This window comes from Eptesicus fuscus, chromosome 5, assembly GCF_027574615.1.
Source record: "Eptesicus fuscus isolate TK198812 chromosome 5, DD_ASM_mEF_20220401, whole genome shotgun sequence".
NCBI lineage: Eukaryota > Metazoa > Chordata > Mammalia > Chiroptera > Vespertilionidae > Eptesicus > Eptesicus fuscus.
This window is the reverse complement of record NC_072477.1, coordinates 34,589,520-34,616,453: the sequence shown is the minus strand read 5'-3', so window position 1 is coordinate 34,616,453 and position 26,934 is coordinate 34,589,520. Positions and strand designations below refer to the sequence as shown.

Here is a 26,934-nt window from a genome sequence, read left to right as displayed (position 1 = left end):
TGCACGCTTAAGCGAACGTGTGCTAATAGTGTATCCACCATTCCTAACTATTTTACAGTGAGATAATTTATCTAGTTCACCGTATGACTGGTAACAGATACCATACAGCTACCCATTGCCTTTGCCAGTAAACTGGATTCTCCTTCCCCCCTTGTATTTTTGGTACAGTTTTATTGAGGTACAATAAAATGCACGTATTTGAACTGTATGATTTGATCTGTTTTGACATGTATACACCTGTATAACCACCACAATCAATATAACAAACATTTTTATCATTATCGAAAGTTTTCTTGAGACTCTTTGTAATTCATCTCTCCCTCCACTTCATTTCCTCTTGGCCATCATGGATTTGCTCTCTGTCACTATAGATTACTTTGTATTTTCTGTTATTCTGTTTAAATGGAATTAAACAGTGTGTGCTGTTTTTGCTTGAATTTTTTATTCTGCATATTGATGTTTAGGTTTGTCCATGTTGTTTAATGTCTCAATCGTTCATCTCTTTATTGCTGAGTAATATTCCTTTGTATAGATATATAACAATTTGTTTATTCTATTCACTTGTTGATGGCCATTTGGGTTATTTCCAGCTTGGGGCTATTACAAATAAAGCTGTGAAGAACCTTCACGCACAGGTCTTTGTTTCTCTTGGGTAAATACTGAGGAGTGGAATGCCTTGGTCTGATGGTAGGTGTATGTTTAACTTTCTTTAGAAATTGTAAAAATATATCCCAAACTGGTTGTGCCATTTTACATTCCTACCAGCAATTATGAGAGTCTCAGTTGCTCCATGTCCTTGCTACCATTTGGCATGCTCATACTTTTTAATTTTAGCCTATCTAATGGATGTGTAATAAAATCTCATCGTGACTTTAATTTGAATTTCACTGGTGAGTAAAGATGTTGAACATCTTTGCATGTGCTTATTGGTCATCTGTGTATTGTTTTTGGTGAAGTGTGTGGTCAAATAGTTTGTACTTCAAAAAATTGGGTTTTTGGGCTTCTTATAAATGAATTGTAAGAGATTCTTTCATAAATTCCATGGAAGAGTCCTTTGATATATATATACTGTGAATATTTTCTCTCTGAGGCCTGTCTTTTCACTGTCTTAAAAAAAATTTTTTTTTTTGACTGATTTCAGAGAGGAAGGGGGAGAAAGAGAGATTTAGAGGCATCAATGATGAGAGAGAATCATTGATTGGCTGCCTGACTGGAATCAAACTGTGACCTCCTAGTTCAGAGGTTAACACAGAACCACTGAGCCACACTGGCTGGGCCCTTTTCACTTTCTTAAAGGTAACTTCTAAAGAAGAAAAATTTTAAATTTTGATCAAGCCCAATTTTCTATTTTTTCTTTTATGATTTGTAATTTTGATGTCCCATCTAGGAAACTTTATCTTATACTTTCTTCTAGATTTTATCTTAGACTTTCTTCTAGAAGTTTTATAGTTACATATAGATTAATGACCTATTTTGAGTTAATTTTGGGGTATGATGTGAAGTAGGGATAGATATTCAATTTTTCCAAACAGATATTTAATTTGCCTAGAACTATCTGTTGAAATGACTTTCCCTTCTGAATTGGCAGCTTTGTAAAAACAAACAAAACAGTTGACATAATCCATATGCCTATTTTTTTTCACCAATGTCAAACACTTTATATTAAGTATTGACATCAGGTAGGGCAAGTCCTCCAAATTTGCTTTTCTCTTCTTAATTGCGTTATTTGAGACCCTTTATATTATCATATAAATTTTTATAATCAGGTTGTCAATGTCTACAGAAACAACAACAGCAGAACCCTGTTGAAATTTTTATTGGTATTTTATGGAGTATAGTTCACCATAGCGATATTGTCATCTTAAAAATAATGTCTTTCAGTCCATGAATATATTATATCTTTACACTTATGTAAGTCTTCTTTAACTTTCTTCAGCAACATTTTGTAGTTTTTAGTGTAGAAGTCTTGGTCTCCTTTTGCTAGATTTATTCCTAAATATTTTATGATTTTGGTGATACTGTAAACAGAAATTTTGAAATTTTCATTTTCTAATTGTTTGCTAGGGATATGTAAGAATACAATTAATATTGTATATTAATCTTGAACCCTGCACCTTGCTAAATTCATTTATTAGTTATAATAATTGTTTTGTAGGATTCCAATCCTAGGCTTGTTGATATTGTCCTAATGGCCTGGAAACCTTTGTCTATTTTTTCTTTCAATTGTTTCTTTCTGTTCTTCAGTTTGGATAATTTCTATTGCTCTATCTTCGTTTTCCCTTATGTTCTGCTATTGAGCCTATCCAGTGAATTCATTAATAGACAAGGCCTACAGATTTATTTCTTAGATACACGCACTGTGCAACTCCAGTGGCCCATGATCTTGGTGTGCTGATCTGGAACTCGAAGAGCCCAAAAGTGGTGCAGCCTTCTGTGGGCCCAGATTTTCTTCAGCTGCTTCAGGTCTTCAGGGAACTTGTTGTCCAAACCATTGGCCACGACCTGGCTGTATTTTCTATCCTTCATGTCCTTCTGTCCAAGAACTGAGCTGGGATTCTGCATAATGGTGATCACGTGTTCCACCTCATCCTCTGTGAGCTCTTCTGCCCTCCTGGTGCAGTCGATGTCTGTTTTTCTCAACACCCCTGAGCATATCTTTGTCCCATACCCTTACCTACGGTGAAGGCAGAGGCTATTTCCACCATCCATGGATATTGGTGTTGAGTACTGGCAAAATGTGCTGGAGCTCCTCAGGGACCACTAGAGTCAGGGCAGCAGTGGTGGGGAGTAGGTCTCCTGTGGAAGAGCATCCAGTGAATTAAAAAAAAAAAAATTCAGTTTCTGTCTTTTTCATTTCTAAACTTTCCAATTTGATTTTTTTGGGCAGTTTCTATTTCTCTGCTGAGAATTTCTATCTTTTCATTCATTTCCAATGTCTTTTTCCTTTACCTCAAGGATCATAATTATAATTATAATTTAAAAAGTCTTTGGTAGTTTCAACATTTAGGTCATCTTGAGGTTGGCATCTGTTTATTGTTTTCCTCTTGAGAATTGGTCCTATTTTCTTGTTTCTTTGGTTGTCAAGTGATTTCAGATGGTATCCTGAACATTGTCAAAGTAATGTGTAGGTTCAGAGTCCTTTCATAATCCTCAGGACAATGTTATTTTGGCTTTAGCAGGCAGTCATCCCAATTAGGCTCTGTGACTTCAAGTTGTTTTGTGTTGGTTTGTGCCTGTACCTTGCATGCTTGGCTCAGATGGTAGATTGAATCAAGAGTTCATACCCAAAATTAGGGGACCCCTGTCACTATTTCTTTTTCCTCTCATTTGGGATTTCTCCTACTCTCTCCACTCCACAGGGTCAATATTTCCTGGTTCCTCTGTCTAGAAAGACATATCCATATTGAAATTTTAACTGCCTATAGCAAACACTGTTCCGAAACTGGGGCCTGCCCTCAGGATAAAGCTGAATTAGGAGAGAGAGAGAGAGAGAGAGAGAGAGAGAGGGAGAGGGAGAGAGAGAGGGAGAGAGAGAGAGAGAGAGAGAGAGAGAGAGAGAGAGAGAGAGAGAGAGAGAGAGAGAGGAATCTCCCACCCACACACACCTTAATCCACCAGCTTTTTTTGCTTTCACAATCTTTAGGTAGTTTATTTTCCCCATATTTTTGTCAGAGTTTTTAGTTGTAATCAGTAGGAGGGATAGGCTATAGTCAGCTCACACTGCTATGGCAGAACCCAAATCCACAGACTCATTTATTTTTAACATTTATTTTGAAGAGAATTCAAAGACCCAGCAGATTCCTGCAGGAGAGCCAGTCATGTGCTTCCCCGAAACTCCCCACCCTGCTCTGAAAAACACAGGCTTTCTGTGTTCTGGTTTCAAAATCTCATGCGACAGTAAGAGTCCTTACAAGCAAGGAAATCCTTTATCAATGTTGAAGAGGGTGTGTTTAAAATTGGCACAATTTTATTTTACTTCCTTCTAGGCGCAAACCTTTAATTTGGAGGGTAGAGGGGAGCTATATAATTATTTCTATACACTTCTTTCTTTTGAGGCAAAGAAAAAAAATAACATTCTCTACACATATGTATATTGCTTGAACGGCGGCCTAAAAGTGCCTTTTGTTTCCTTGGGAGTCTTTTAGTTCAGTTTTCAGACTTGTCACTCTTAATTATTTACCTGATGATGATGTCTCTGATTATAATATAAATATAGTATATACTAGTAATTACACTTTTGAAAATGGGTATTTACTTCTTGGCCCACAATGGTTTTTTGGAGCTGCTACAACCTATCTGTTAAACATAAGGAGTAGCAGCATGGAGCCCAGAACTGACTCAGAGAATTATTCTAATTTGAGGACCGTTGCCCAGGTAAATAACAGCTGCTTTGGAATCATTACAGCTGAAGTGGCCAATGAATAATTTACCTTTATTCATCTGTTGAACTATAACAGATGAATATTTCAGGATTACCAAAATATATTAAAAAAAAAAGTCAAATATCACTAGTTCAGCTAGTTGTTATATTTTAAAGGGAATGCTATAAACCGATAGGAGAATGTAGAGTGGCAGTCCCGAGATTTTCCTTGGGAGATTGTAATTAATGATGGGTAACATCAAAATGATGAGAATGTGAATTTGGTTTTGGTAAACAACTTTAATATCTATTTATCCAAATCTTATGCAAAATGTGTTCAGCCTTTGCACTGGCAAACAGAGAATCTTGCAAGACCAACTTTTTCCCATGAGAGTTTCTTTTTGAATTTATTTTCCTTACTTAAGAGGAGGCTATTTCCGAATTTCTGGCTTTCTAGTGGGTTCTGGCATTTCATTCTGAACATTGTATGTAGCCAGCACCAGGAAATTGCACAGGTCTATTTTTAAACCAAAGGGGAGCTTTCTAAAAAAAAAAATTGAAAATAATCTTTTATTATTACAAACACAGTATATGTGTATTATAGAAAGTAAAAAAAATACAAATAAGCAAAAAATAAGATTTATAAAAACACTATTTTTATTACCCAGAGGTGATTCCTGCAGCCCTTCATTGTGTTTGGTTCCAGAACTCTTTCAGTTGTGCATGTAAGTATTTTTGTTCCTAGAATGAGATCCCACCTTACTTACTGTTTTGTCACTTGATTTTTAAAGTCAAAGATCTCTGCCTTTCCATGTATTTTCATCTTATCTAATACCCAATCCACATTCACAGTTCCCCAACTGTTTAGAGGAACTTAAAAAACATTTTTTTATATTAAATTCAAAATCAATCCTTGACAACTAAGGATGACATTCTAAATATTTGTCTGCATTGATGTGATTCAGAGAATTCATGGGTGGTCTTTGGCAGGCCTAATGGTCGGTATTGATAATCATGTGGTCATTCTGTCAAATAGATTAATTGATCTTATCACCTGTAGAGTTCCCAAAATCAAAGATGAGCTTGTACTCTGGGAATTCAGGGACTGAAATGACAGCCAAGAAGTTTGTAATAAGAATGAAAAAGTATAATGTGAGGAATGTAATAGTACTTATAGTTGTAGCCTTTTACTTCCTTTTGTATTAGTTTACATAATGTGTGAGTGAGGTTTACCCTGAGAGCAAGTTAGAACCTTCGGAAAGGACCACACTTAATTGCTAACCATTAATTATGTATCCCACAAATACATTTTTTTTTTTGTTTTGTCCCCTAAATGACATCTCATGTCAGCAAAGACTTATACTTATTCTCAAAGAGCCAAAACTAGTCCAAAAAAGGAACATTCCTTCTCTGGAATCTCATCAGTTGATATTTGGAGAAAAGGATTAGGAGACTGAAAATATGGCCCATTGCCTAAGACCCACATATTTTATTCTTAAGAAACAAATCTCTGGAAGAGTAGCACTATAACATTTAGATAAATATGCCAAATTTTCTTTTTGTCCTCACGCCTAAGTTTTTATTTTATTTTATTTTATTTTATTTTATTTTATTTTTGATTTTATTGATTTTAGAGAGGAAGGGAGAGGGAGAGAGAGATAGAAACATCAATGATGAGAGAGAATCACTGATCGGCTGCCTCTTGCATGTCCCCCACTGGGGATCAAGCCTGCAACCCAGGCATGTGCCCTTGGCCGGAATCGAACCTGGAACCTTTCATTCCGCAGACCAACGCTCTATCCATTGAGCCAAACCAGCCAGGGCACGCCTAAGTTTTGAAAACTTTACATTAAATAAAATTTAACAAATAGAGAAAAAAGGCAAATTACCATTATTTTACATTTCTAATCAAACAATTACTAGCATTTTGATGTTATTCCTCCAAGTATTTTTCTACACATATGCCATAGTTGCTATCATATACATATATATACAGATGTATGTATATACACATAGTAGTGTATACTTACATATAAATACATAATATGTAAGTACATATACATATAAATATTGCATGTAGTTATATATATTTATATCCTATATAATAAAAGCCTAATATGCTAAGTGTCCGGTTGACCAGTCAGCTGTTCAACCAATGAAAGCATAATATGCTAATGATATGCTAAGGCTGCTCAACCATTCGCTATGATGTGCACTGACCACCAGGGAACAGATGCTCCGACTGGTAGGTTAGCTTGCTGTTGGGGTCCAGCCAATTGTGACTGAGTGAGATGGGCCGAACATGCCCTGGAACTCTCCCGCAGTCCCTCCCCAGCCCTGATCGTGCTCCGGTGGTGTCCCTCGGCTTGGCCTGCACCCTCTCGCAATCCGAGACCCATTGGGAGATGTCAGAGAACTGGTTTCGGCCCGATCCCACAGGACAGGCCGAGGGACCCCACTGGTGCACGAATTCGTGCACCGGGCCTCTAGTATACATGTAAGTATATAAGTATATAGTACATGCACTCTGTGTACCTAAGCCTATGTAGTTGGCAATAGTCAAGTATTTTTCCCGATTACCATAGTCTTTCTAATCACCATTTTGTAATGGTTACATAATATTTTCTTATGGTATTCAATCATTTATTTAGCCCTTCCTCTCATGATGGAAATTTATTTTGTTTCTATTCAGGACCCAGTGTCTCCTGGCTACCTACCAACTGTGCTGAGATGCTCTGTAGGGGTTTCTTCCGTCCCTTTCCCACCCGTTCTCAGGGCATGTCTCCAGGATTCACATTTTAGAATGTTCCCTCAAGGAGGCTGATCTCAGGGGTCAAGCTTCATTTTGGCTCTCTTGCTCTGCTCTACCCTGATGTACTTAACAATTTGAACCAGTCCTTCTTGTAAGTCTGCCTTGCCAGGAAGTTGAGCTTAAGTTCTCCATTCTTCTCAGCCTCTTCCCAACCCTGTCTGCATCTTCCCATCTAGCCTGGAGTTTATAAATCTCAGCGTGGGCCAGAATGCTAGGCCCCAGCTCACCATTGGATGGAAGTCCCAGTGGCAGGGAAAGGTCACTGAATCTTCAGTTCCTGTCTATTATAAATGACTCTGGGATCATCATTTTTTTTCCCCCATAAAATTTCCCCTCATACTTAGGATTATTTTCTTAGGATAGAATCCCAGAAATGGAATTACTGAAGTAAAGATGATGAATATTTTAAAAGCTGTTGATATTTATTGTCAACTGGATATAGCTAATATTTATTAACCATTTCTGAGACATTATCTCACTTAATTTTCACAACAGTCCTATTTATATCCCCATTACAGAGAAGGAAATGGAGGCATCAAGAGGTATGTGTAACACAATAATGCATTATTTTGAGCTGACATCATGGCAGCATCATAGTCTCCTATGATTTAAAAGACAACAGTAGGCTTTGCTCATGTGTTACCTATTTTGTGGGGAGAATGGGGGTGTATAGTAACAGGAAAGGTTGGTTAAAAATTTCATTTCTTTTAAATAGCAGTTATGATTTTTTTCTTTGAGTATTATTTGCACAGAGATTTTCAGACTTATGAACACAAAAGCAGTTTTATTTTATTTATTTTAAATTTAATAAATCTTTATTGTTCAGATTATTACAGTTGTTCCACTTTTCCCCCCATAGCTCCCCTCCACCTGGTTCCCATCCCACCCTCTTCCCTTACTTCCCCCCCACTGTCCTCATCCATAGGTGTACGATTTTTGTCCAATCTCTTCCCACATCCCCCTCATCCCTTTACCCCTGAGAGTTGTCAGTCCACTCCCTTTCTATACCCCTGATTCTATTATATTCACCAGTTTATTCTGCTCATCAGATTTTTAATTCACTTGATTTTTAGATTCACTTGTTGATAAATATGTATTTGTTGTTCATAATTTTTATCTTTACCTTTTTCTTCTTCTTCCTCTTCTTAGAGAATACCTTTCAGCATTTCATATAATACTGGTTTGGTGTTGACGAACTCCTTTAGCTTTTTCTTATCTGTGAAGCTCTTTAGCTGACCTTCAATTCTGAATGTCAGCTTGGCTGGGTAGAGTACTCTTGGTTGTAGGTTCTTGCTATTCATCACTTTGACTATTTCTTGCCACTCCCGTCTGGCCTGCATAGTTTCTGTTGAGAAATCAGCTGACAATCATATGGGTGCTCCCTTGTAGGTAATTAACTGTTTTTCTCTTGCTGCTTTTAATATTCTCTCTTTGTCTTTTGGTCTTGGCATTTTAATTATGATGTGTCTTGGTGTGGTCCTCTTTGGGTTCCTTTTGTTTGGGGTTCTGTGCACTTCCTGAACTTGTAAGTCTATTTCTTTAACCAGGTGGGGGAAGTTTTCAGTCATTATTTCTTCAAATAGGTTTTCAGTATCTTGCTCTCTGTCTTCTTCTGGCACCCCCATAATTTGGATGTTGGTACACTTGAAGTTGTCCCAGAGGCTTCTTACACTATCTTCAAATTTTTGGATTCTTTTTTCTTTTAGCTTTTCCAGTTGAGTGATTTTTGCTTCTTTGTATTTCAAATCTTTGACTTGATTCTTGCGTTCCTTTAGTTTGCTGTTGGGTGTCTGTATAATATTTTTTATTTCAGTCAGTGTATGTTTAATTTCTAGTTGGTCCTTTTCCATATCCTCGAGGGTCTCTCTCATATCCTCGAGGGTCTCGCTAAATTTATCGCCCTTTTCTAGGAAATTCTTGAAAAACCTTATAATCGTGGTTTTGAACTCTATCTCCAGTTGTTTGTTTTCCTCCATTTCTTTGGTTTTTGATTTGTTTCTTTGTCTCCGCATTTTTGCTGCTTCTCTGAGTTGATAGGGTAGCTTTGTGTGCTAGTTGTCCTATATGGGCCAGTGGCTCAGCCTCCCTAGTTACCTGAGGTGGACACTCTTGGTGCACCCCTTTGTGGACTGTGTGTACAGCCTTGTTGTAGTTAAGTCTTGATTGTTGTTGGTATCAGTGGGAGGAGTTGACCTCCAGGCCAATTGGCTGTGAGGATTAGCTGTGTCTATGCCGGGAGACAGCCTTATTCGACTAGACTTGCAAAATTGTAAAAGCCTCTGTGCTCAGCTTGGATGGGGCGGAGTTTCAGGGTGGAGCCTACAGCCTTGGCTTCCCATCAGCCCCGCCCTATGAGGTTCCTGGGTCTCAGTGTCCCTCAGTGTCCCTCGGTACTAGCTGCAAGCACCTCTGAGAGAAAGGCGCCCTGGAGTTTCGCCCACTGCCAAACAGTCTAGTCTCTCCCCCAATGAATCTGGATTCCCAGATTCTCGCCCAGAACTGGGGTTCAGTGCAGTCAGAACTGGGGTTCAGCGCAGTCCAGAGCTTTTGTCTTCTTCCCGCTAGGGCAATTCAGCGGCACAGTCAACAGTCCGTCCTCTGCACATATTCACGAGCATGCCTCCAGAGCTCTGCCTTTCGCCGCTCCCCTGAGTTTCCGCCTTACAGCCCAGATTCCCCCAGTATGAGCCTGGGTCCCCAGGGTCTCGCCCGGAACTGGGGTTCAGTGCAGTCGGAGCTGGGGTTCAGCACAGTGTGGAGCTTTTATCTCCTTCCCGCTAGAGAACGCCAGCCAGGCACTCAGCTGCCCCGTCCTCTCCGGCTCCGTCCTCTCCGTACGCGCGCCCGCGTCTCCGTACCTCAGGCTTTTACAGCTCCTCTGATTTTCCTTGTGGTTTTCTCTTTCCTTCTAGTTGTAGGATTTCCAGTCAGCCAGCTTTCCTGTGGTTCTGGATGATGTCCATTTTGTCTTTTAGTTGTATTTTTGAAATTGTTGTGCGAGGCTGCAGTTTAGGTGTTTAACTATGCTGCCATCTTGGTTTTCCTCACAAAAACAATTTTAAACCAAAAGATAAGACGAGGGCTCATTGTTGACTTGCTCAGCACCTCCTAGATGCCTAACACTGTGCGAGGAGCTGTGTGGTTGCTGAGCTAGGACATAAGCCCACTGGGAGGAGGGGAGGGGGATTCTGCCTGCTTGGTTCACTGCTGTGTTTCTAGAGTCAGAACAGTGCTTGGCGCACAGTGGTGCTCAGGAAATATTTGTAGAATAAATGAAAATATGGTCACTGTTTTTAAAAATATATATATTTTATTGATTTATTACAGAGAGGAAGGGAGAGGGATAGAGAGTTGGAAACATCGATGAGAGAGAAACATTGATCAGCTGCCTCCTGCACACCCCCCACTGGGGATGTGCCCACAACCAAGGTACATGCCCTTGACTATAATCAAACCTGGGACCCTTCAGTCCGCAGGCCGACGCTCTATCCACTGAGCCAAACCGGTCAGGGCTGGTCACTGTTTTTGCCGGTTAGGATTAGGTTCATCAGTGAGTGACAAAAACCCCCAAATAACAATGGCTTAAACTGGATGGAAGTTTACTTCTTACATAAGATACATCTAGAGAAAAGCAGTCCAGGCTGTTAGGGAAGATTTGTAGTATCATCAGGGCCCAGTTTACCTGTGTCTTATTGTTCTGTATTCTTCAGCACGTGGCATTTGCTTCAAGGTCCCAGCTGACTGCTTGAGCTCCAGCTGTCCATCAACATTTCCAAGAAAGAGGAGAAAAGGCGAGCAGGCTCCCTCTCTAAAGGCACTTCCTGTAAAGTCGCACAGAGCCCTTTGGCTTATGCCACCTTGGCAGCATCTCAGTCACATTGCCAATTTTAGTGGCAAGTAGGCTAGAAAATTGTTATGGGTGGCTATGTGCCCCAGGTAAAATCGGGAGCTCTATTACTAAGGAAGGAGCAAAGAATGTGTTTGGGGGACAACTAGCAGGACCTCTCGGGAGTGAACTTAAATCTTCTTAGGAGTGAAGCTCTACACATCTTAAAATTTAAATGACCACATAAATCTTGTATATTATTGAAAACAAACAAGTCATATAGATGATACGCAGCACAGAGAGACCAACTGAAAGAATATTGTTAAGCAGGGTGTCAGAGTGGAGGGGTGGGCCTGGATACACGGAGTTGAGTCCCAGGGCAGCAGATGTTTTATATTAGGTAGAGGTGGCAGAAATACAAAAAAAAATTCATGATGGTTAGGAATAAAATCCTATATACTTTTGATCATCAAGTAAAGGTCATAGTAATAGTTTTAAAGTCAACATATATATATTTATATTTATACACACACACACACACACACACACACACACACACACACATGTATATGTATAAAAGGATACTTTTACTTCCTTTAAACAACTCTTTAAAGCCTTGTTACTTGGACCTCCCCCTTGAAGCCTCCTGCGGTTCTTCTGTGTTTAATCGGTGGTTCTCCAAGGCCTCAATTTTCTTTACAAGGCTCTTCTGTTCCTTTGCAGGGCACAGAGCGCTCCAGGAACCCTTGTGGCCTGGAGATTTCCTCCAGTCAGGGAACTGGAATGCCCTGTTCACAATGGCTGTCTCATAAATCCCCAGCGTAGAACAGGAGCAAAAAATTGAGGCTGAATTTCTTTCTCTTATTATTTAAAGAGCTACACATATAGTACACATTCGTCAAATAATTAGAAATTAAGAGGAGAGGGTGATAAGAGAAAGTCACCTGTAATTCCATTCTCCAGAAATGACCTCAGTAAATATTATTATTTTTGAAAGTATTGTACTCTTTTACTAGTAGCCCTCAAAATAATCAGATCTTTTCATTGAATAATTTTACTTCCAGAAATCTATTCTGAGGAAATGATGTAATATTTCTGTGGTAATTATACATAACATTTACTCTTTTTTTTGTGTGTGTGATCTTAAAATTTTCTTGTAAATTATTCTATTACTGTTGACACACAATACTATATTAGTTTCAGGTGTACAACATCGTGATTAGATATTTATATGACATATAACAAAACACGAATAAGTGAACAAAGAAAACAGAAACAAACGCAGACACAGAGAACAAACTGATGGTGGCCAGATGGGAGGGGGTTAGAGGAATGGGTGGAAAAGGTGAAGGGATTAAGAAGTACGAATTTCGAGTTATAAAAACAGTCCCAGGGATGTAAAGTACAGCCTAGGGAACACAGTCAATAATATTGTAATAACTATGTATGGTGCCAGGTGGGTACTGGACTTATCGGAGTGATCACAGTTAATATTTTAATGTAAGCCCTTGCAGACTTTTTAATGCCTTTTAAAACTATATCCACATAAACATTTATTTAAAAACACTGTTAAATCAATGTCTTATAATCTGCATTTTCAATTTAATGATCTATTGACAATTTTTTTTTTTTTTTTTTTGGTCAGTAAATATAACCACACCATCATTTCATATGGCCGCATAACATTTTATTAGGAGGCTATGGAAGGACCAATTTTCAGGGACATGAAATATGTCTGTCCGCAATGCTTCTTTTTATCAGGGATTTGGGGGAACTCCTAACTCTCAGGAGCTAAGTGGGAGCAGAAGGCTTGAGAGGAGGTCATTAGAAAAGGTTAGTTACACAGTTGCCTGAGGCTGAGAGAATCTAATACCTGGACAACTGGCTGCTACCGGAGGAGACTGTCTGGGAGGAGGCTGTCTGGGGAGGTGGCCCTCAGTGGAGTCAGTATTGCTCATAGCCTGGGGCTCCCCAGGAAGCGGCCTAGAGCCCAGGTGAGGCCTCTTTGGAGGCAGATGGCTCTGGAGAAGTCACCTCAGGCCAGCTGGTGCTCTGTAAGCAGCCCTCATCTGCCACATGTTGGCCTTTTCCCCAGTTGGTGTTAGAAAGAACTCTGTGAATTTGGGTGTAATTTTATTATTTCTTTAGCTGCAACCTCATTCCCCAGTTAGCTCACTCCCACCCCCCATTCCCCAGTTGCTCACATTCTGCTACCAATATCTGATGTACATTGAAAGCAATTACTTCATGAGTTAGGTATGTGCAGTGCTTAAGTCTTTCCACTCAGGAGCCTTTAGAAATAAAACTCTGATTAGGTAACAGCCAGGGCAGGATAACCGAGGGCATTTTTTAACAGTGACATAATGACTTTCCTCAGTTATTCCCTATTGTTTAAAGGGCATCATTATCTCTCTGTGAAACCACATCTGGCATGGAGTCTGAAGTGAATTACTGAAATACTGGTCCTTACCTCTGAATGGTAAGAGCCCACCTGCCTCCGTCTAATGGGCTTTGCACCATAGGGCCCTGCGTGGATGCTGGGCACTTGCAGGCTGCCCTGATGTTGCGCATAAAGGGTACATGCCTTATGATGTGAGAACTACATCTGATATAGATTCAGCGCCACAAGAATAAACTTGTTCTTTCTTGAGGATAAATGACCCAGGGATCACTGGCTTTAAAGTGTTATAAATTTTTTATGACATTATGAAAGAAACAGGAGCTACAGTAAGCCACTTAGTATTATATTTCCATTTTCTGGATAACGGATTAGATGTAATTTCCCAACAAACGTGAGTAGACTACAGAGGGGAGACTAGAAACAGAATAAGATACAAAATATTTACAACAAAACTGCCCAAGAAAGTCAGGTTAGCTCCCCCCAATTATTAAAATACAAGGTCAGTGGTTGGAGTGGTAATGATAGATGGGGAATTACATAAAAATAAAACCTGATTCAGTTCTAAAATGGGAATTTGGAAACGGTAAAGGTAGCCAGAATAATGGAGACTCAGATTATATACCAAACAGTAAACTGGGGAAATAAATGAAGGTAAAAACAGAGGAATTCAGAGGGGATTCATAATGAGAAGTGTGAAACTGGGTTGGGGCAGGGGGATGGAGAAAAGGAAGAAAAACACCACATGAATGAAAGGCAAGGAGGAGAAAAATAATTGCAGATATGGTGTTGAAATAAAAATATTTCAAAATGCTATGGAATGGTTTTCAGCTAGAAGAGCAGGGCTTTGAGTAGGATTCACTACTTCTGCATATTAAGAAGGACCTTTTTTACCCTCTTTGATAAGGGAAAAATGAACAGATAAAAGATCCCTCCAGTTTCTAGGAGACAATCTATTTGAGATACGTTACCTGGAAACTATTTTTCCAGTTGATAGTCACAGAGTTAAAGTAAATAGCTCTTTAAAGGAAAACGGAAATCAGAGACTAGAGGCATCTTGTGATTTGACAGTCAAAGCCATTGGCCATTGGGCTACTTGTCCACAGGGTTGGTGCCAGAGGAACAAAATACCCAGGAAGCAGGAGGAAACAGAGCTGGAGAACCACAAAATACTTTGCTGAAGGTCACGCTGTTCAATACTGGCCCAGCAAATTCCATCCTAGTGCAGGTATTGCGAAGGAATTCATTGACTCCGGAGCAAGTGGTGGATTGATTGGCAGGAGTCAAGTGACCAGTATGTGTTAGGGCTGCATGTTTAGATATAGTTGATACTTTTCTCAACCTCTGATTCCACCTCTGTGAAGTGATGGCGTTGGAATACATGGTTGTGACCCTAGCAAAGGCTGAGGCGGAGGCCAGGGCTGTGCAGTTGTGGTGGGTTGGTTGTAATCTAGAAAATAATGGCTCAGTCAGTGAGGGAGGGCTAGCAAGGGGGTACCAAATCTGCAGGAGTCAAGAAGCTTAAGTGGTGGTGGGTCAAAGATGAAAGGGGGGATATTTAGGACACAGTCTCCAGACAGGGTCCAATGGCCAATGCTTTAGTATTTTGCTGTTAAAACCTTGCGGCCTTGCCCTGTACCTGAGCCTTGTTAGTCTTAAAGCAGCGATGTTTGGGAGCAGCTGCTAAAGAGAGATGGCCAGTTTGTGAGAAAAAATGTTGGTAAGTATCAGAAAACAGTGGAGTAAAAGAAGAGAACTTGTTCTGAGACGGGGTGCCTTGTGACCTTGGGATCAGACGAGAAGCAAAGGCTGGAAGCCTGTTGGGGCTTCACATCTCTAGTCTTTGTTCCTCTCTGTCTCTGCTGGGTCTATTAGGCATAACTTTATTCCAGTCAGCACTGTCAGCGCACAGCTGGGATGCAGCCTCCAGGCCTGGATGCTGCGTCCTGAGGGGGCACATGAAGACTGTTCAAAGGAGAGCCGTAGGAATGATTGAAGCCTGAGAGGATAGATATGCCAAAGGACTAGGATAAATTCATCAAGAACAAGCCTGGCCCTGGCTGGTGTGCTCAGTGGTTAGAGCGCCATCCTAAGCACTGAGGAGTCTTGGGTTCAACTCCCCGTCAAGGGCATGCACCTGGGTTGCAGGTTCCATTCCTGACCCTAGTCGGAGCATATACGGGAGGTAACCAATTGATGTGTCTCTCTCACATCCATGTTTCTCTCTGTGTCTCTCTCTCTCTTTCTCTGTCTCCCCCTCCCTCCCTTCCATTCTCTATAAAAAGTAAAAGTCTGCTATTGGGCATAACATAGTCTTAAGTTTATGATGGATTATAAGTATAAGAAGGTGACTAACTATTCTTTGTCTTCACTAAGGATAAACCAAGAGGGAACAGACTTGAACCCCAGCAAAAGGGAGTCAGGCTAGACGAGAGGTAGGAGGTGACGGCAGTGGAGACTGCAGTGTCTTGAGGCTTCCAGGAGAAAGCTGAGACCTCTCCTGTAGCTGCTGACAGATAGATGGTTCTTTTCTCTCTGGAATGGTGTTTGCTCTGTCTTGAGGCTGTGAGGTAGGGTGATGACCTGGAAAGGCATGTCAGCCCTTAATTTGGGGAACAGACATTTGTCTGGGTCACAGAAACTCTTAGGTGTTTTGTTTTATTTTTGTTTTTCCCCCCTGGAGAATCAGTGTCCAAAGGGACTTCTGTGGCTCTGTTATTTTCTTGGGCTTACAACAATATTGTGCCATGAAATAACTTTCCACCTTCTGTTAATTAGTCTCAAGTTTCAGTGTCCAGCTTACAATGTGCATTTATGTTAGATTTGGAACACGTTGCTGGTTATTTAGAAAATGAGTAAATAATATGATTAAGCGATATGATGTCCAAGCTGCTTTTTGCTTTCAAAGCATCCAGTGGCCATTTCATGTCTTTTCAATCACATGCTTTGACTTTTGAAACAAAAATAACTAACGTATTCCCTCCAATTGTAAAAGAAAAATACTAATCTTTCCTCCTCTTAATTGCTTTAAACTCAACATTTAGCAGGTACACGTGACTAGTAATGAAAGCTGCTCTGCTCATAGCACGAAGGGGGGCGTAACGTTTTGTAATGAAAACCTCAAAAGCAAGTCTAAGTGGTGGCTGTCTTATGTATTAAATGAAGACCTTCAGGTGATAGCAAAAAGTCAAGCAAAACTTTCATCTAGTATTTTTTTGGGGGGTGGCGAGGGGAATGGCTTCAGATGATTCCCAGCTAAATGCACTATGGCAGAAAAATTACAATGACGAGAGGGAGTGTTGTTATGGGTTGGTGAGTGCCTAGAGAGCCATTAGAATACCACTCACCCGCACCTACTGACTCCTCTCTCTGGCGCATCCATCGCCCAATTGCCTGTCCCTCTGTAGGGAGGGGTGGGGGTGGGGGGGTGTTGTCCCTGACCAGCTGGAAGTAGTTTCGGTGGTGAACAGGACTCCTTTCTAATATAATGAAGCTGACGCGAAAAACAAGGCCTCCGAATTACAGTAAACAATGTCTGTATCTGATCATTACACACACGATTTGTATGTGCCCCACATTTTGACATGAAGAGGCTATTTCGCTTCCAGATGGATGTCAGTGTAAGTCATCCAATGACGCCTTCTCCCACACACTACTGATGTCCCACTAGTATAGTCCCTGATGGCAGAAATCTCAGATCTGCCTCAGGTTATTATCGCCCCAGTTGTTCGTTTGGCTTTGCTTTATTTTTCTGTATTAGGTTTGGGTGAAATGACAAGGAATTGGGTTCACAGGTGTGCTAGCCTTGCACAGCACCCATCACTCCGGTGAGAGGTAACTTGGAAGAGAGGGTGCTGCCCAAACCCACTAGCTGCTGGAAGGGTCAGCGGCCAGTGGACCGGGCAGGGTTAAAGGCAGCCTGGGCTGCTGCCATGGGCGTGTGTGGTCCAGGAGAAGAGACGGTGCAGCGGGAACGGAGGGCGGAGAAGTGGCTTCTCCTTGAGGTGGGGCAGCAGGGAGAGGCCAGAGCAAACGCCAAGGGCGCTGCGAGGCCTGCAGGAGTGGAATCCAGACATTCTTTTCCTGGATGAACACAACTGATATGGGTGTTGGAGACTTGGCTGCTGCTGGAGTCATGTCCTACCCCACAGGCCTTCACCCCAATTTTCCCGGAAGTCCTTTCAGAAATGTTGGCGCTGTCATCAGGCAGGACGTTTCATCCTAATTTCAGATGGTCCCCCGCAGCATCAGTCTGGAAACCATTAGGTTTTTCTTGTTTTTCTTATGATACCATTCTTTACTCCAGCACAATGTTGTTTTAGCAAATAGCTCAAGGCACAAACTGAGTGCCAGGCGTCCAGTGTTTATCCAGCCCAGCGGCCCTTGGGTGCAAGGCGAGCCTGGGAATTATTTATCTCATTTTCCGTGATCACGCTTGGGCTTTGCTTTCCGTTAGACGGGCTTCCCAAAGCTAAGGGTCAAGGTCCTTTTCAAGCAACACCTATCTTGTGTAAAGCAACCAGATTGGCTTATGAATCTTTATTTCACAGGTTCATATTCAGTGAGGGAAAAGCATACAGGTTCACTGAAGCAAAGCTCGCTCACCACATAACACTTCAGCATTTATTCCCCTAACTGCTTAAAAGTGGAACACTCTAAGATGATTAATCTACTTTGTAGAGATTTTTCTTTTATGACACATAGAAATGTACATTTTTGTGGTGTTTCTCTTCGCAGGGAAAATGGGGCAGCTGCCGTGTAGCTGTTGAAGCGACAGCCCCTGTCCTGAGTCACCTGGCAAGAGCAGACAGTGCCCAAGTCCCACCATTGGTCAGCTCCAGGGGTGTGGAGCCCTGCAGACACAGAGTAGAATAGGAATGGGGGTTGGTGAGCGAAGGATGATGAGCAAAATCTTGGAATAGATATGCTTACCTTTCATCTCTTCCAAACATCTGTTTTTAGATTTGCTAAAGATAGAGGCCCCACTCTGAGAGTGGAAACAGTGGTGGAGAGAGAGCATCTTGTTAAAGAGGTGTTGGGGTGATGGGGTCAGATGGCTTCAGGAGCTGGAGATTTGTTCCTGAAGGAAGGGGCATGTGTTGGGCCCACGTGTGGGTGAGTGAGGAGTGCGCCAGCCAGCCCTGGGGCAAAGCAAAACGAACTAACCAGGACGGAGAGAATCCTCCGTGAATCGACTGATCCCGGCGGCCTGACCTCAGGGGCCAAGTCTTAGCCCAGGGTGGCCTCATGTTCCAAGTAGCTGACAGCATGTGCTCCCGACTTGGAGCTGGGGAGAGAGGGTTTGCCAGAGAAGAGCCTGGGAAAGTCTCCACCCCAGACGTTGGAATGAGCGGAAGAAAGTCTTGCTACCCTGCATAGTGACAGCTCGAAATCACGAGGGAGACGCCTGTCTGGGAGTCATGACCTTTCCTGTCACATCTCCACATTCTGGCCGACTGTTGGAGAGGAGATTTGTGTGACAGGCGCACCTTTCAGCACGTCTCAATCACACCACTTAGATTGCTGAAGGGAAGAGGCAGGAGAGACAAGAGAGCTGGCCCCCGCTTCCTAAACACCCTCACACCAGTCAGGACCAGGTTACAGAGGTCACCAGTCAAGTGGTAACATCCTGACGATAAGCTAGACGGCCTCTCCCCTAATCCCCTCTGAGTGTGGCTGGCGTTTGCATTGGTTACTAAAGAAGGGATGTTTATCTCACCTGGGCCATCAGCCACACACACATCCTGGCCCCCAGTCCAGCTCCCTTGGCAATGACACCCCCCCTGCACTTAGAATCCCAGCATCCACAGTGAGGAACCCTTGACTTGTAATTATGCGGGGAACCACTTTCCCTCTCTCCCCTTTTAGAAATGATAAATGACTTTGGAGAAGCAGACACAACCATGTCTTTTCAGGATTGTTTAGGAGATCTGGAGGTAGAAATATGATGGATTGGGTTTGAATTCGCTTAGCTCTGACTAAGATAAATGGTCACTGAAATTATAAGGTTGCATATTTTCACCATCAAGCCCGTTTCATTTTTGAAACTATTCTCTATAGGCTTTTTGTCAGCAACAGGAAAGGAATGGGATAATAATGACCAGATCAGAGGAATACCATTAAAAGCACTAAGGCAGTCAGTCCATCTGCTTGGCTGAAATACTTGGTTAGGCTGCTGGTCTCCTTGCTTCCTGGCTTGTCGCTTGCCTCCCAGCAGGAAGGGTGAGAAAATGCTTGGCCCCTGGGGCCACCATTATAATGAAACATTGACATGCTGGTCATAGCAAGCCCCACGATGTTCCAACAATGAATTGAAAGTGACCTCTGTTCATATCACTGAGAAAATACATTTCAAATTCGTTTTTATAGTACCCAGGTGAAAACAATGGATTTGGTGTGGGCAAAATTTTCTGTAATATTTATATGCATAGGCCACCTCTGAAATCATACATAATACACTGGCAACTTTGACTGCCTCTGTAAAGGGGAACTGGATGATTGGGGAAGATTTAATAAGTGAAAAACTACCCCTTATAACATTACCTATTATAATGAAAGATGAAAAAATTCCTTTTAAATATTTTCCTTTATTGAGAAGTGGACACCATGCTGGCTGGTTTGCCTTTTGTGGGTGATGGACTCATGGTATACATTCATCTGCCCTGCCTTGTGTTGAAGACAGATATAAAGACACAGCTCAGGCATCGCAAAGGATAACAGAAAGCACAATCTATCAGAATAATTATTCCACCACATCTCCCTGGAAGGTGTATGATTGTACTTGGCTAGAGAATGCTAATTGTGTTCATTTAATCATGAATTTAAGAGCAACCATCTTTCATTATTTATCTTATTCATGTGCTATCTGTGTTGAGTGGGACATTTAGAAGTGTTGATAATCAAAAGCCACCCATGATCTAACTACTCAAAGATCATTGTTCTCCTTTCAAAATATATTAGCATGTCTCTGTGTAGGCCCTTTTCTATGTTTATCTGTTTCTGAATATGACTGAGCCTGTGGGCATGTGTGATAGTGCCGGACTAAATTCCCACAAATGATCAGGCAAATAACATAAGTGTGTGAAATCAGCTGGATATAGAGAATGATGAGGGTTATGCTAAATTGGAGAGTTTATACTTCACCTAAAGATACTTAAAGTTTAATAAATAATGTGTGGCCAAAATATAACAATCTGTAGGCTGGGTTTACCAATTTATTTCACTGAGATAACTAAGGTTATTATTTTCCTCTGTATCCTTTCAGATGCATTCTTTGTGTGTGTGTGTGTGTGTGTGTGTGTGTGTGTGTGTGTGTGTGTGTGTGTTATGTGCACAAACACAGGAATCCATCTTCCCTCCCCCCCTTGTTTTTTGGTTAAGAAAGTGATAGCATGTCAGTTGCAATTTTCACTCTACACACAATTGAACCTTTTGGCTGACAGTTTGTTGCCCTGTCTGCATTATCATTTGTTATCTCTCTTCTGATTAGTTTCTAGGTTCTTCTGGGTCATCTTCCCAAGACCAAGACAAAAGTGTAGGCGTTCTTCCCTACTACAGTGTATCTGCACGTCTTTTTTAGTGAAAAAAATCTCTTCACTTTAAACCTTATGCAATTCCTTGCCCTCTTCTCTTCACTTGAAACTGTACACCGTGTCAAGTTCCGTTTACTTTCTTTCCCCTGCCTTGTTAGTATTTTCATCACCTATCAGTTGTGATTACCTTCAGATTCTATTAGCATTCTGTTATGCATGCTGCAAGAATCACAAGAGATGTTAATAGGACTGAGCCTGAGCATGACCCTTGGGTCACCCTATTAGACTCAACCACCTCCCCCAAATTGAATATTGTATCATCCATCATTGTAAATTCTAAGTGTTCTTGCCAACAGCTTTTAGCTTTAAGGAGCTGCTTTCAATATCTACCATCTGCTACCAACCCCCATCTAACCATGTAACAAATTTAATGAAGGATCTTGCTCAACTAATAAGATTATTAGGCATGATTTTGTTGACAGTGCACACATTGGCAGCTTTCCTTGAGAGCTTTTTAAAAAATTGCTTGGCTGCAGATAATTTGTGTAAAGTAGCACTTTCTTCCCAAGTGCTTAGAGTGAAAAAAAGTGAAGCGAAAAGAACTGAGTTCTAATCTTGCTTTGACTGATATACAATCTTGGTAGGCATTTAACCACGGAGCCTTAATTACCTCATGGACAAGACAGTGTTAGTAATATCCATTGCAGTTATATCACAGGGTTATTGTAATAAAGTTTACTAAACAAGTGCAAAAGCAACCTTATTACATGCCCTATGCATCATCCATCCTTTCTACTTTAGGGCTGCTCAACAATCCATTGAGAATATAGGGCAGCAGTGGTATTGCTATTTAAAAATTGCAATTTCCCCACAAACCTCTCTCCTGTCCTTCAACCTCTCCCCTAATACACCATTGACTCTGACTTTTCAGAGGCTCTAGGTAAGTTTACTGAGTGTCTCTCTTCTCTGCCTCCAAAATCTTCACTTTCAGTCTTTCTTTCACTGCTGCATTGAAAATAGTCGGTTCAGCTCTTCATCCTGGGCCCTTTCCCACCTATGACCTGCGTTCTCCCTCATCTCCTCCCTGGCTTTGCCCCATCTTTCTAGGGCATAATTTCTCTCCTCCATTGCTTTCTTCTTCTACAAATGTGCTCCTGTTTCTTTTTCTAAAATCCTTCCCTCACTGCATCGAGTCCCTGAAGGCTACTACTCACCCCACCTTCCTCCTTCTCACCACTACATATCTGTCCCTTCCGATTCACTTCCCATCGCTTTAGCCTTAGCTTCTGACCGCCCCATCCCCCCCTACTACGCTGCTGAATCTGATGCCTTGAAGGGTGCGTTCTAATAACCAAGTTTGCTGCTTTTTACTCAGTTCTCATCTTTCTTGAATTTCTTTCATCACTGAACACTATTCGTAACAAAGAGTAAACCTGTTTCCATTCACACCTCCCCAATAAAGCCTGGTTTCTCCTTTTCCTGCTCTTTAAATGTAGGTGTCTTTCAAAGTTTCATTCCCAAACCTTGGTGGTCTTATCAAGTCGCACATCTTCTGTGGATAATCCCCAAATACCCAGGTCATATTCTAACTGTGGTTTCAAATTCCAGACCTGCATTCCCAACGGCTGTCAGGGCACCTCCACAGGAGGGCCATGATGAAGCCATTCAAACTCAACATCTTAAAGCTGAGCTTATCATCGCCTCAAAGGTAGTCTGCACACTTGATTTCCCTATTTCTGTTCAGATGATTTTTCCTATAAGTGGACAATTACTTCTAAAGCTGCAAAATAAATTGGACCCCAGACCTCTAAGTTGGTGAGGGGATTAGGTGGAAAGCAAATCAGGAAAAATATTAAGAGTGGTAGCAATCTGAGTGAAATTAACATGAATCACAAGAGAACACCAGGCAGAACAGGAAATTAGCATAGAGTCGGAAGACCAGGGCTACTCAATATGCCAGTGTTTGAATTTCTAATTTTTTTTTTTTTAATCAAAGCTCCTGACCGGCAGATGCAAAGCCTGGGCCCTTACCACAGTAACTTATTATTTAAAAATTGCCATGCGATAAAAATATCTCTTTAGACTATCTAATTCCCTATGCTCAGATTTTAAATTTACACATTCTTTATTCTTTCTCTCAGTATGAAATATTTCAAATATACAGGGAAGTATAGATAAGATAACAGAGTCTTCATTACCATTAATCACTTTGCCATTTTGTCAAGTTTGCTTCGGCTATTTGTAAAACATCTTATCTTGAAACAATTTTAGACTTTAAAAAAATTGCAAAAATAATAGTCTGCATATATCCTTCACCTAGCTTCCTCAAACATTAACACTTTCCATTACCATAGTACGATGATCGAAACCAGGAATTCCCATTGATACAGTATTCTTAACTAATCTACAGGACTTATTCAGATGTCACCAATTTCCCCCACTAATGTCTGCTTTCTGAATCAAGACCCTACATTGCATCTAGGACAGTTCCTCAGCCTTCTTTTGTCTTTTGTAATTGGATGCTTTATGAAAAATGTTGGCCAGTTATTTTTGTGGAATGTCTCTCAATTTGGATTTATCTGGTTGTCTTCTTATGTTTAAATTCATCTTATGCATTTTTAGCAAAAAATACCACAGAAGTGACTTTGTGCCCTTTTCAATGCATCATATTGGGGAGTTCCACGATATGTTTCATTACTGGTGATGTTCACTCTGATCACTTGGCTAAGGAGATGTTTTCCAGGTTTCTCCACTGAGAAGTTGATCTTTCCCCCTTTGTAATTAGTAACTTTTAATAAGTATCTTGGGCAGGAATATAGACCATGCAAATGTCCTGTTTTTCATCATATCTTTACTTACTAATTTTAGCATCCATTGGCGTTTTTCTCCCTGCAACAATTACTACTTTGGTGTTTGCAAATGGTGATTTTTAAAATAGTTTCATCATGCCTTCTCTTCCATTTACCTATTTAGTTAATTCTTTATATCAATATGGACTCATGAAATTTGCTTTATTCTGTAAACTATAATCCATTACTATCATTATTTTGTCACCCAAAATGTCCTAGGTTTGGCTACTGGTAGCTCCTTTAAGATGACTTTTACATCCTTTCCCACATACACATCTTTTTTGGGTACTTCCTTATTTCCTGGTACTGTAAGGTGTTCTAGACTCATCTTGTAATATCCTTACTCCATCCCTAGATAAGTTTTTAAAAATAAACAAAACATCATGGAAATCCCCTGTGCCTTATGGATTCTTCCTTATTCAAATGTCCTTGTTTCCCTCATCAGATGCTTCTTCTTTCCTGATAATGAACATAACCCTATAAAGATTCCCATCATGACTTTATACTTTGACTACATATATGTGTATCCGTAAATAATATAATTTTCTTGCATATTCTATAACACTGGATAAATGAAATAAAAAAATTATAAGTATATGTAAATAGACGTTTACAAATTGATGTTGGTTCATATGGATGGAAAGCTTATTTATTTTGACGGCTGTATAATATCCCATTGTAAGATTATACTACATTTATTTATTTTTATTACCTGATAGACATTTTGATTGTACCTAATTTTTGCTATTATAAGCATATTCTTGTAAACTATCTGCTTGAATTACTTTGTTAGAGTTTCACTGGATTATATACTTAGAATAATTTCTAGGCCTTATGGTATAATATCTTCAATTTCCTTAGATTTTTGCCTCCCAAATGTTGTTTTTATTTATTCTACTGTCAGCCATGTGTGTTCCTATGTTTATACACCTTCACCAACCTTTGGCATTGTCAGGCAAAAAATGGTGTTAGTGTTTTCACCTCCATTTTCCTGATTATTAGTGGAGCTGAGCATGTTTTTAATGTTCACTGGCCATTTTTCTTCTATGAACTGTTTTCAATCTTCTGCCCATTTTTCCTGTTGAATTGTTCTCTTATTGATGTGCAGTTTTGGTATTTTGCTGGTTTCCTATGATGCCAGTATCTTCTCTCAGTCACTGGCTTGTTTTTTAACATTGCTTCAAGTGTCTTTTTATCCTTCTAATTTCAATTCAGTCCAAGTGGGTTTTCTAATTGGACATATTAATGAAGTGGCCTTTGGTGTGCTACTCATTAATCAATTTCTTTCAACTAAATTTGTTCACCAGGAGTTTGAAACAACTGGGTGAGTTAAAAATGAATTTTTAGACTCAAAGCTTAGATATCCATCCACTCAGAGATGTTAAAAAAAAAAAAGAAATCAAAAAGCAACTTTGATCCTTTCACAAGTGAGGTGTAGCCTTCATCTGTTTCTTTGTAATAGAATCTGAGTCTGGGAAGGGGGCTCTTTGATATCTGTAATGTCCAATTTAAAATTCACTGCATTCTAGAAATAAAGAACTGGAAGGAACCACAGGGACCATCTGGTTCAGCTTCCTCATTTTACAGGAAATGGAGGCTCAGAGAGATGAAATAAAATATTCTTGGTTGAGATCTAGTTTCTTTCCCTCTAAAGAGTCCAGTTTTTAGAAGGATGGATTTAGCCCTTTATTCTCCCAAAGGAATGGGATTCTCACAATTTGACTTGGGCACACATAAAATCCTGGAAGTTGCCTCATCATTTGAGGCATTACATAGCCCTCACCCTATTTACTATCCCTCCTGGAACTGAATATAAGTCCTGGTCAAATGCTTTGGACACATACAATTCATATTCCCTTGAACCTAACAGGCATTATAAATCAGTGTGCAGAATGAATGGGAGCCTTCCGTTTTCTCTTTGTTCCTTTCTTTCTCCTCCTCCTCCTCCTCCTCCTCCTCCTCCTCCTCCTCCTCCTCCTCCTCCTCCTCCTTCTCCTCTTCTATTATGATCTATTTTCTTTCTCTAGTGAGAGAATATAGAATATTCTTTCTTGGATTTAGGAAAATTTTGTTAGAAATAACTCTTTCCAAATGGTTAGATGAATCCCTTGAGCAAGACTAAAATGACTTAGTATTCCCCCCACTTATTTTTCCTATGCAGGGGTCTGCATCTAAATGCCCTAAAAGTTTATTTTGGTTAAATCAATTTTCTTTTCTAAATAAAGTGCTAAAGGAGGGGTTATATTTCTAGTTAGAGTCCTTTTTTTTTTAAGCTCTAAATGTCTATGAATCTAGGATAAGACACGTTAAAAGGGCCCTGAGAAAAAGCAGAGCAGGAAACTGAATGTAAAAATCCTTTGGGACCCCTAGTAATGACCATCGATCTTAACAGGCCAGTGTTGTTAAATCACCCCTGGATTTCTCCTAAGCTACTTTTTGTAGCAATTGTCAGATTTGTCTGGGTCTTTTCTTTAGAAAACATCTCTCCACAAACAGCCCAGCATTCTGGAAACTACCTGGTTAACCCCCAGAGGACAGTAGCCATGTCATCTTTGTCTACCAGTGCTGCCTAATGATGACAACGGTGGTGATGATGGAGATGAAAATAAAAATAAAATAATTATGCTTACTACATTCCAGGCATTGTTCTAAATATTCCATGTGTGTTCATAACTCATTTAACCCTAACCAGCCTAGGAAGCAAGTTACTATTATTACCTCCATTTTCTAGGTAGAGAATTGAGAGGTTAAGTAATTGATCCAGAGTCACGCTGTTTACCAGTCAGGGTGCAAACAGAACATCCATGACACACAAAAATCGTTATCTTGGGAGGGTTTATTTACAAAATAGGCTAATTATGAACATGGGTTTAGGGGAAGCATTGATGGAACTGGGAGCAGGCAAGCTGTTATTACCCCTTGGTCTGAATGAAGCAGACAGGGAGCAATAGGCAAAACTCAGAGGAGAGGGAGGTGCATGAAGCCAATTGCAACTTGCAGGAAGAAGTGACCTCTGGCTAAGAGCACTGTTAGTCCATGACAGCCTTGCAGAGAAGGAGCCAAGCAAGGGAAAAAACACCCCAATTGCTCTCTCCCTCTGGGCTGCTGCCAGGAGACTTGAGTGGTAGACTAAGGCAGAACTTTAAGTTTATTGAAC

At 40.6% G+C, this 26,934-nt stretch overlaps 1 pseudogene; it reads right to left on the bottom strand.

Annotated features, from left to right (window-relative positions):
* Positions 1–2,337: 2,337 nt before the first annotated feature.
* Positions 2,338–3,246, bottom strand: LOC103283919 (40S ribosomal protein S18-like; annotated as a pseudogene).
* Positions 3,247–26,934: the final 23,688 nt, after the last annotated feature.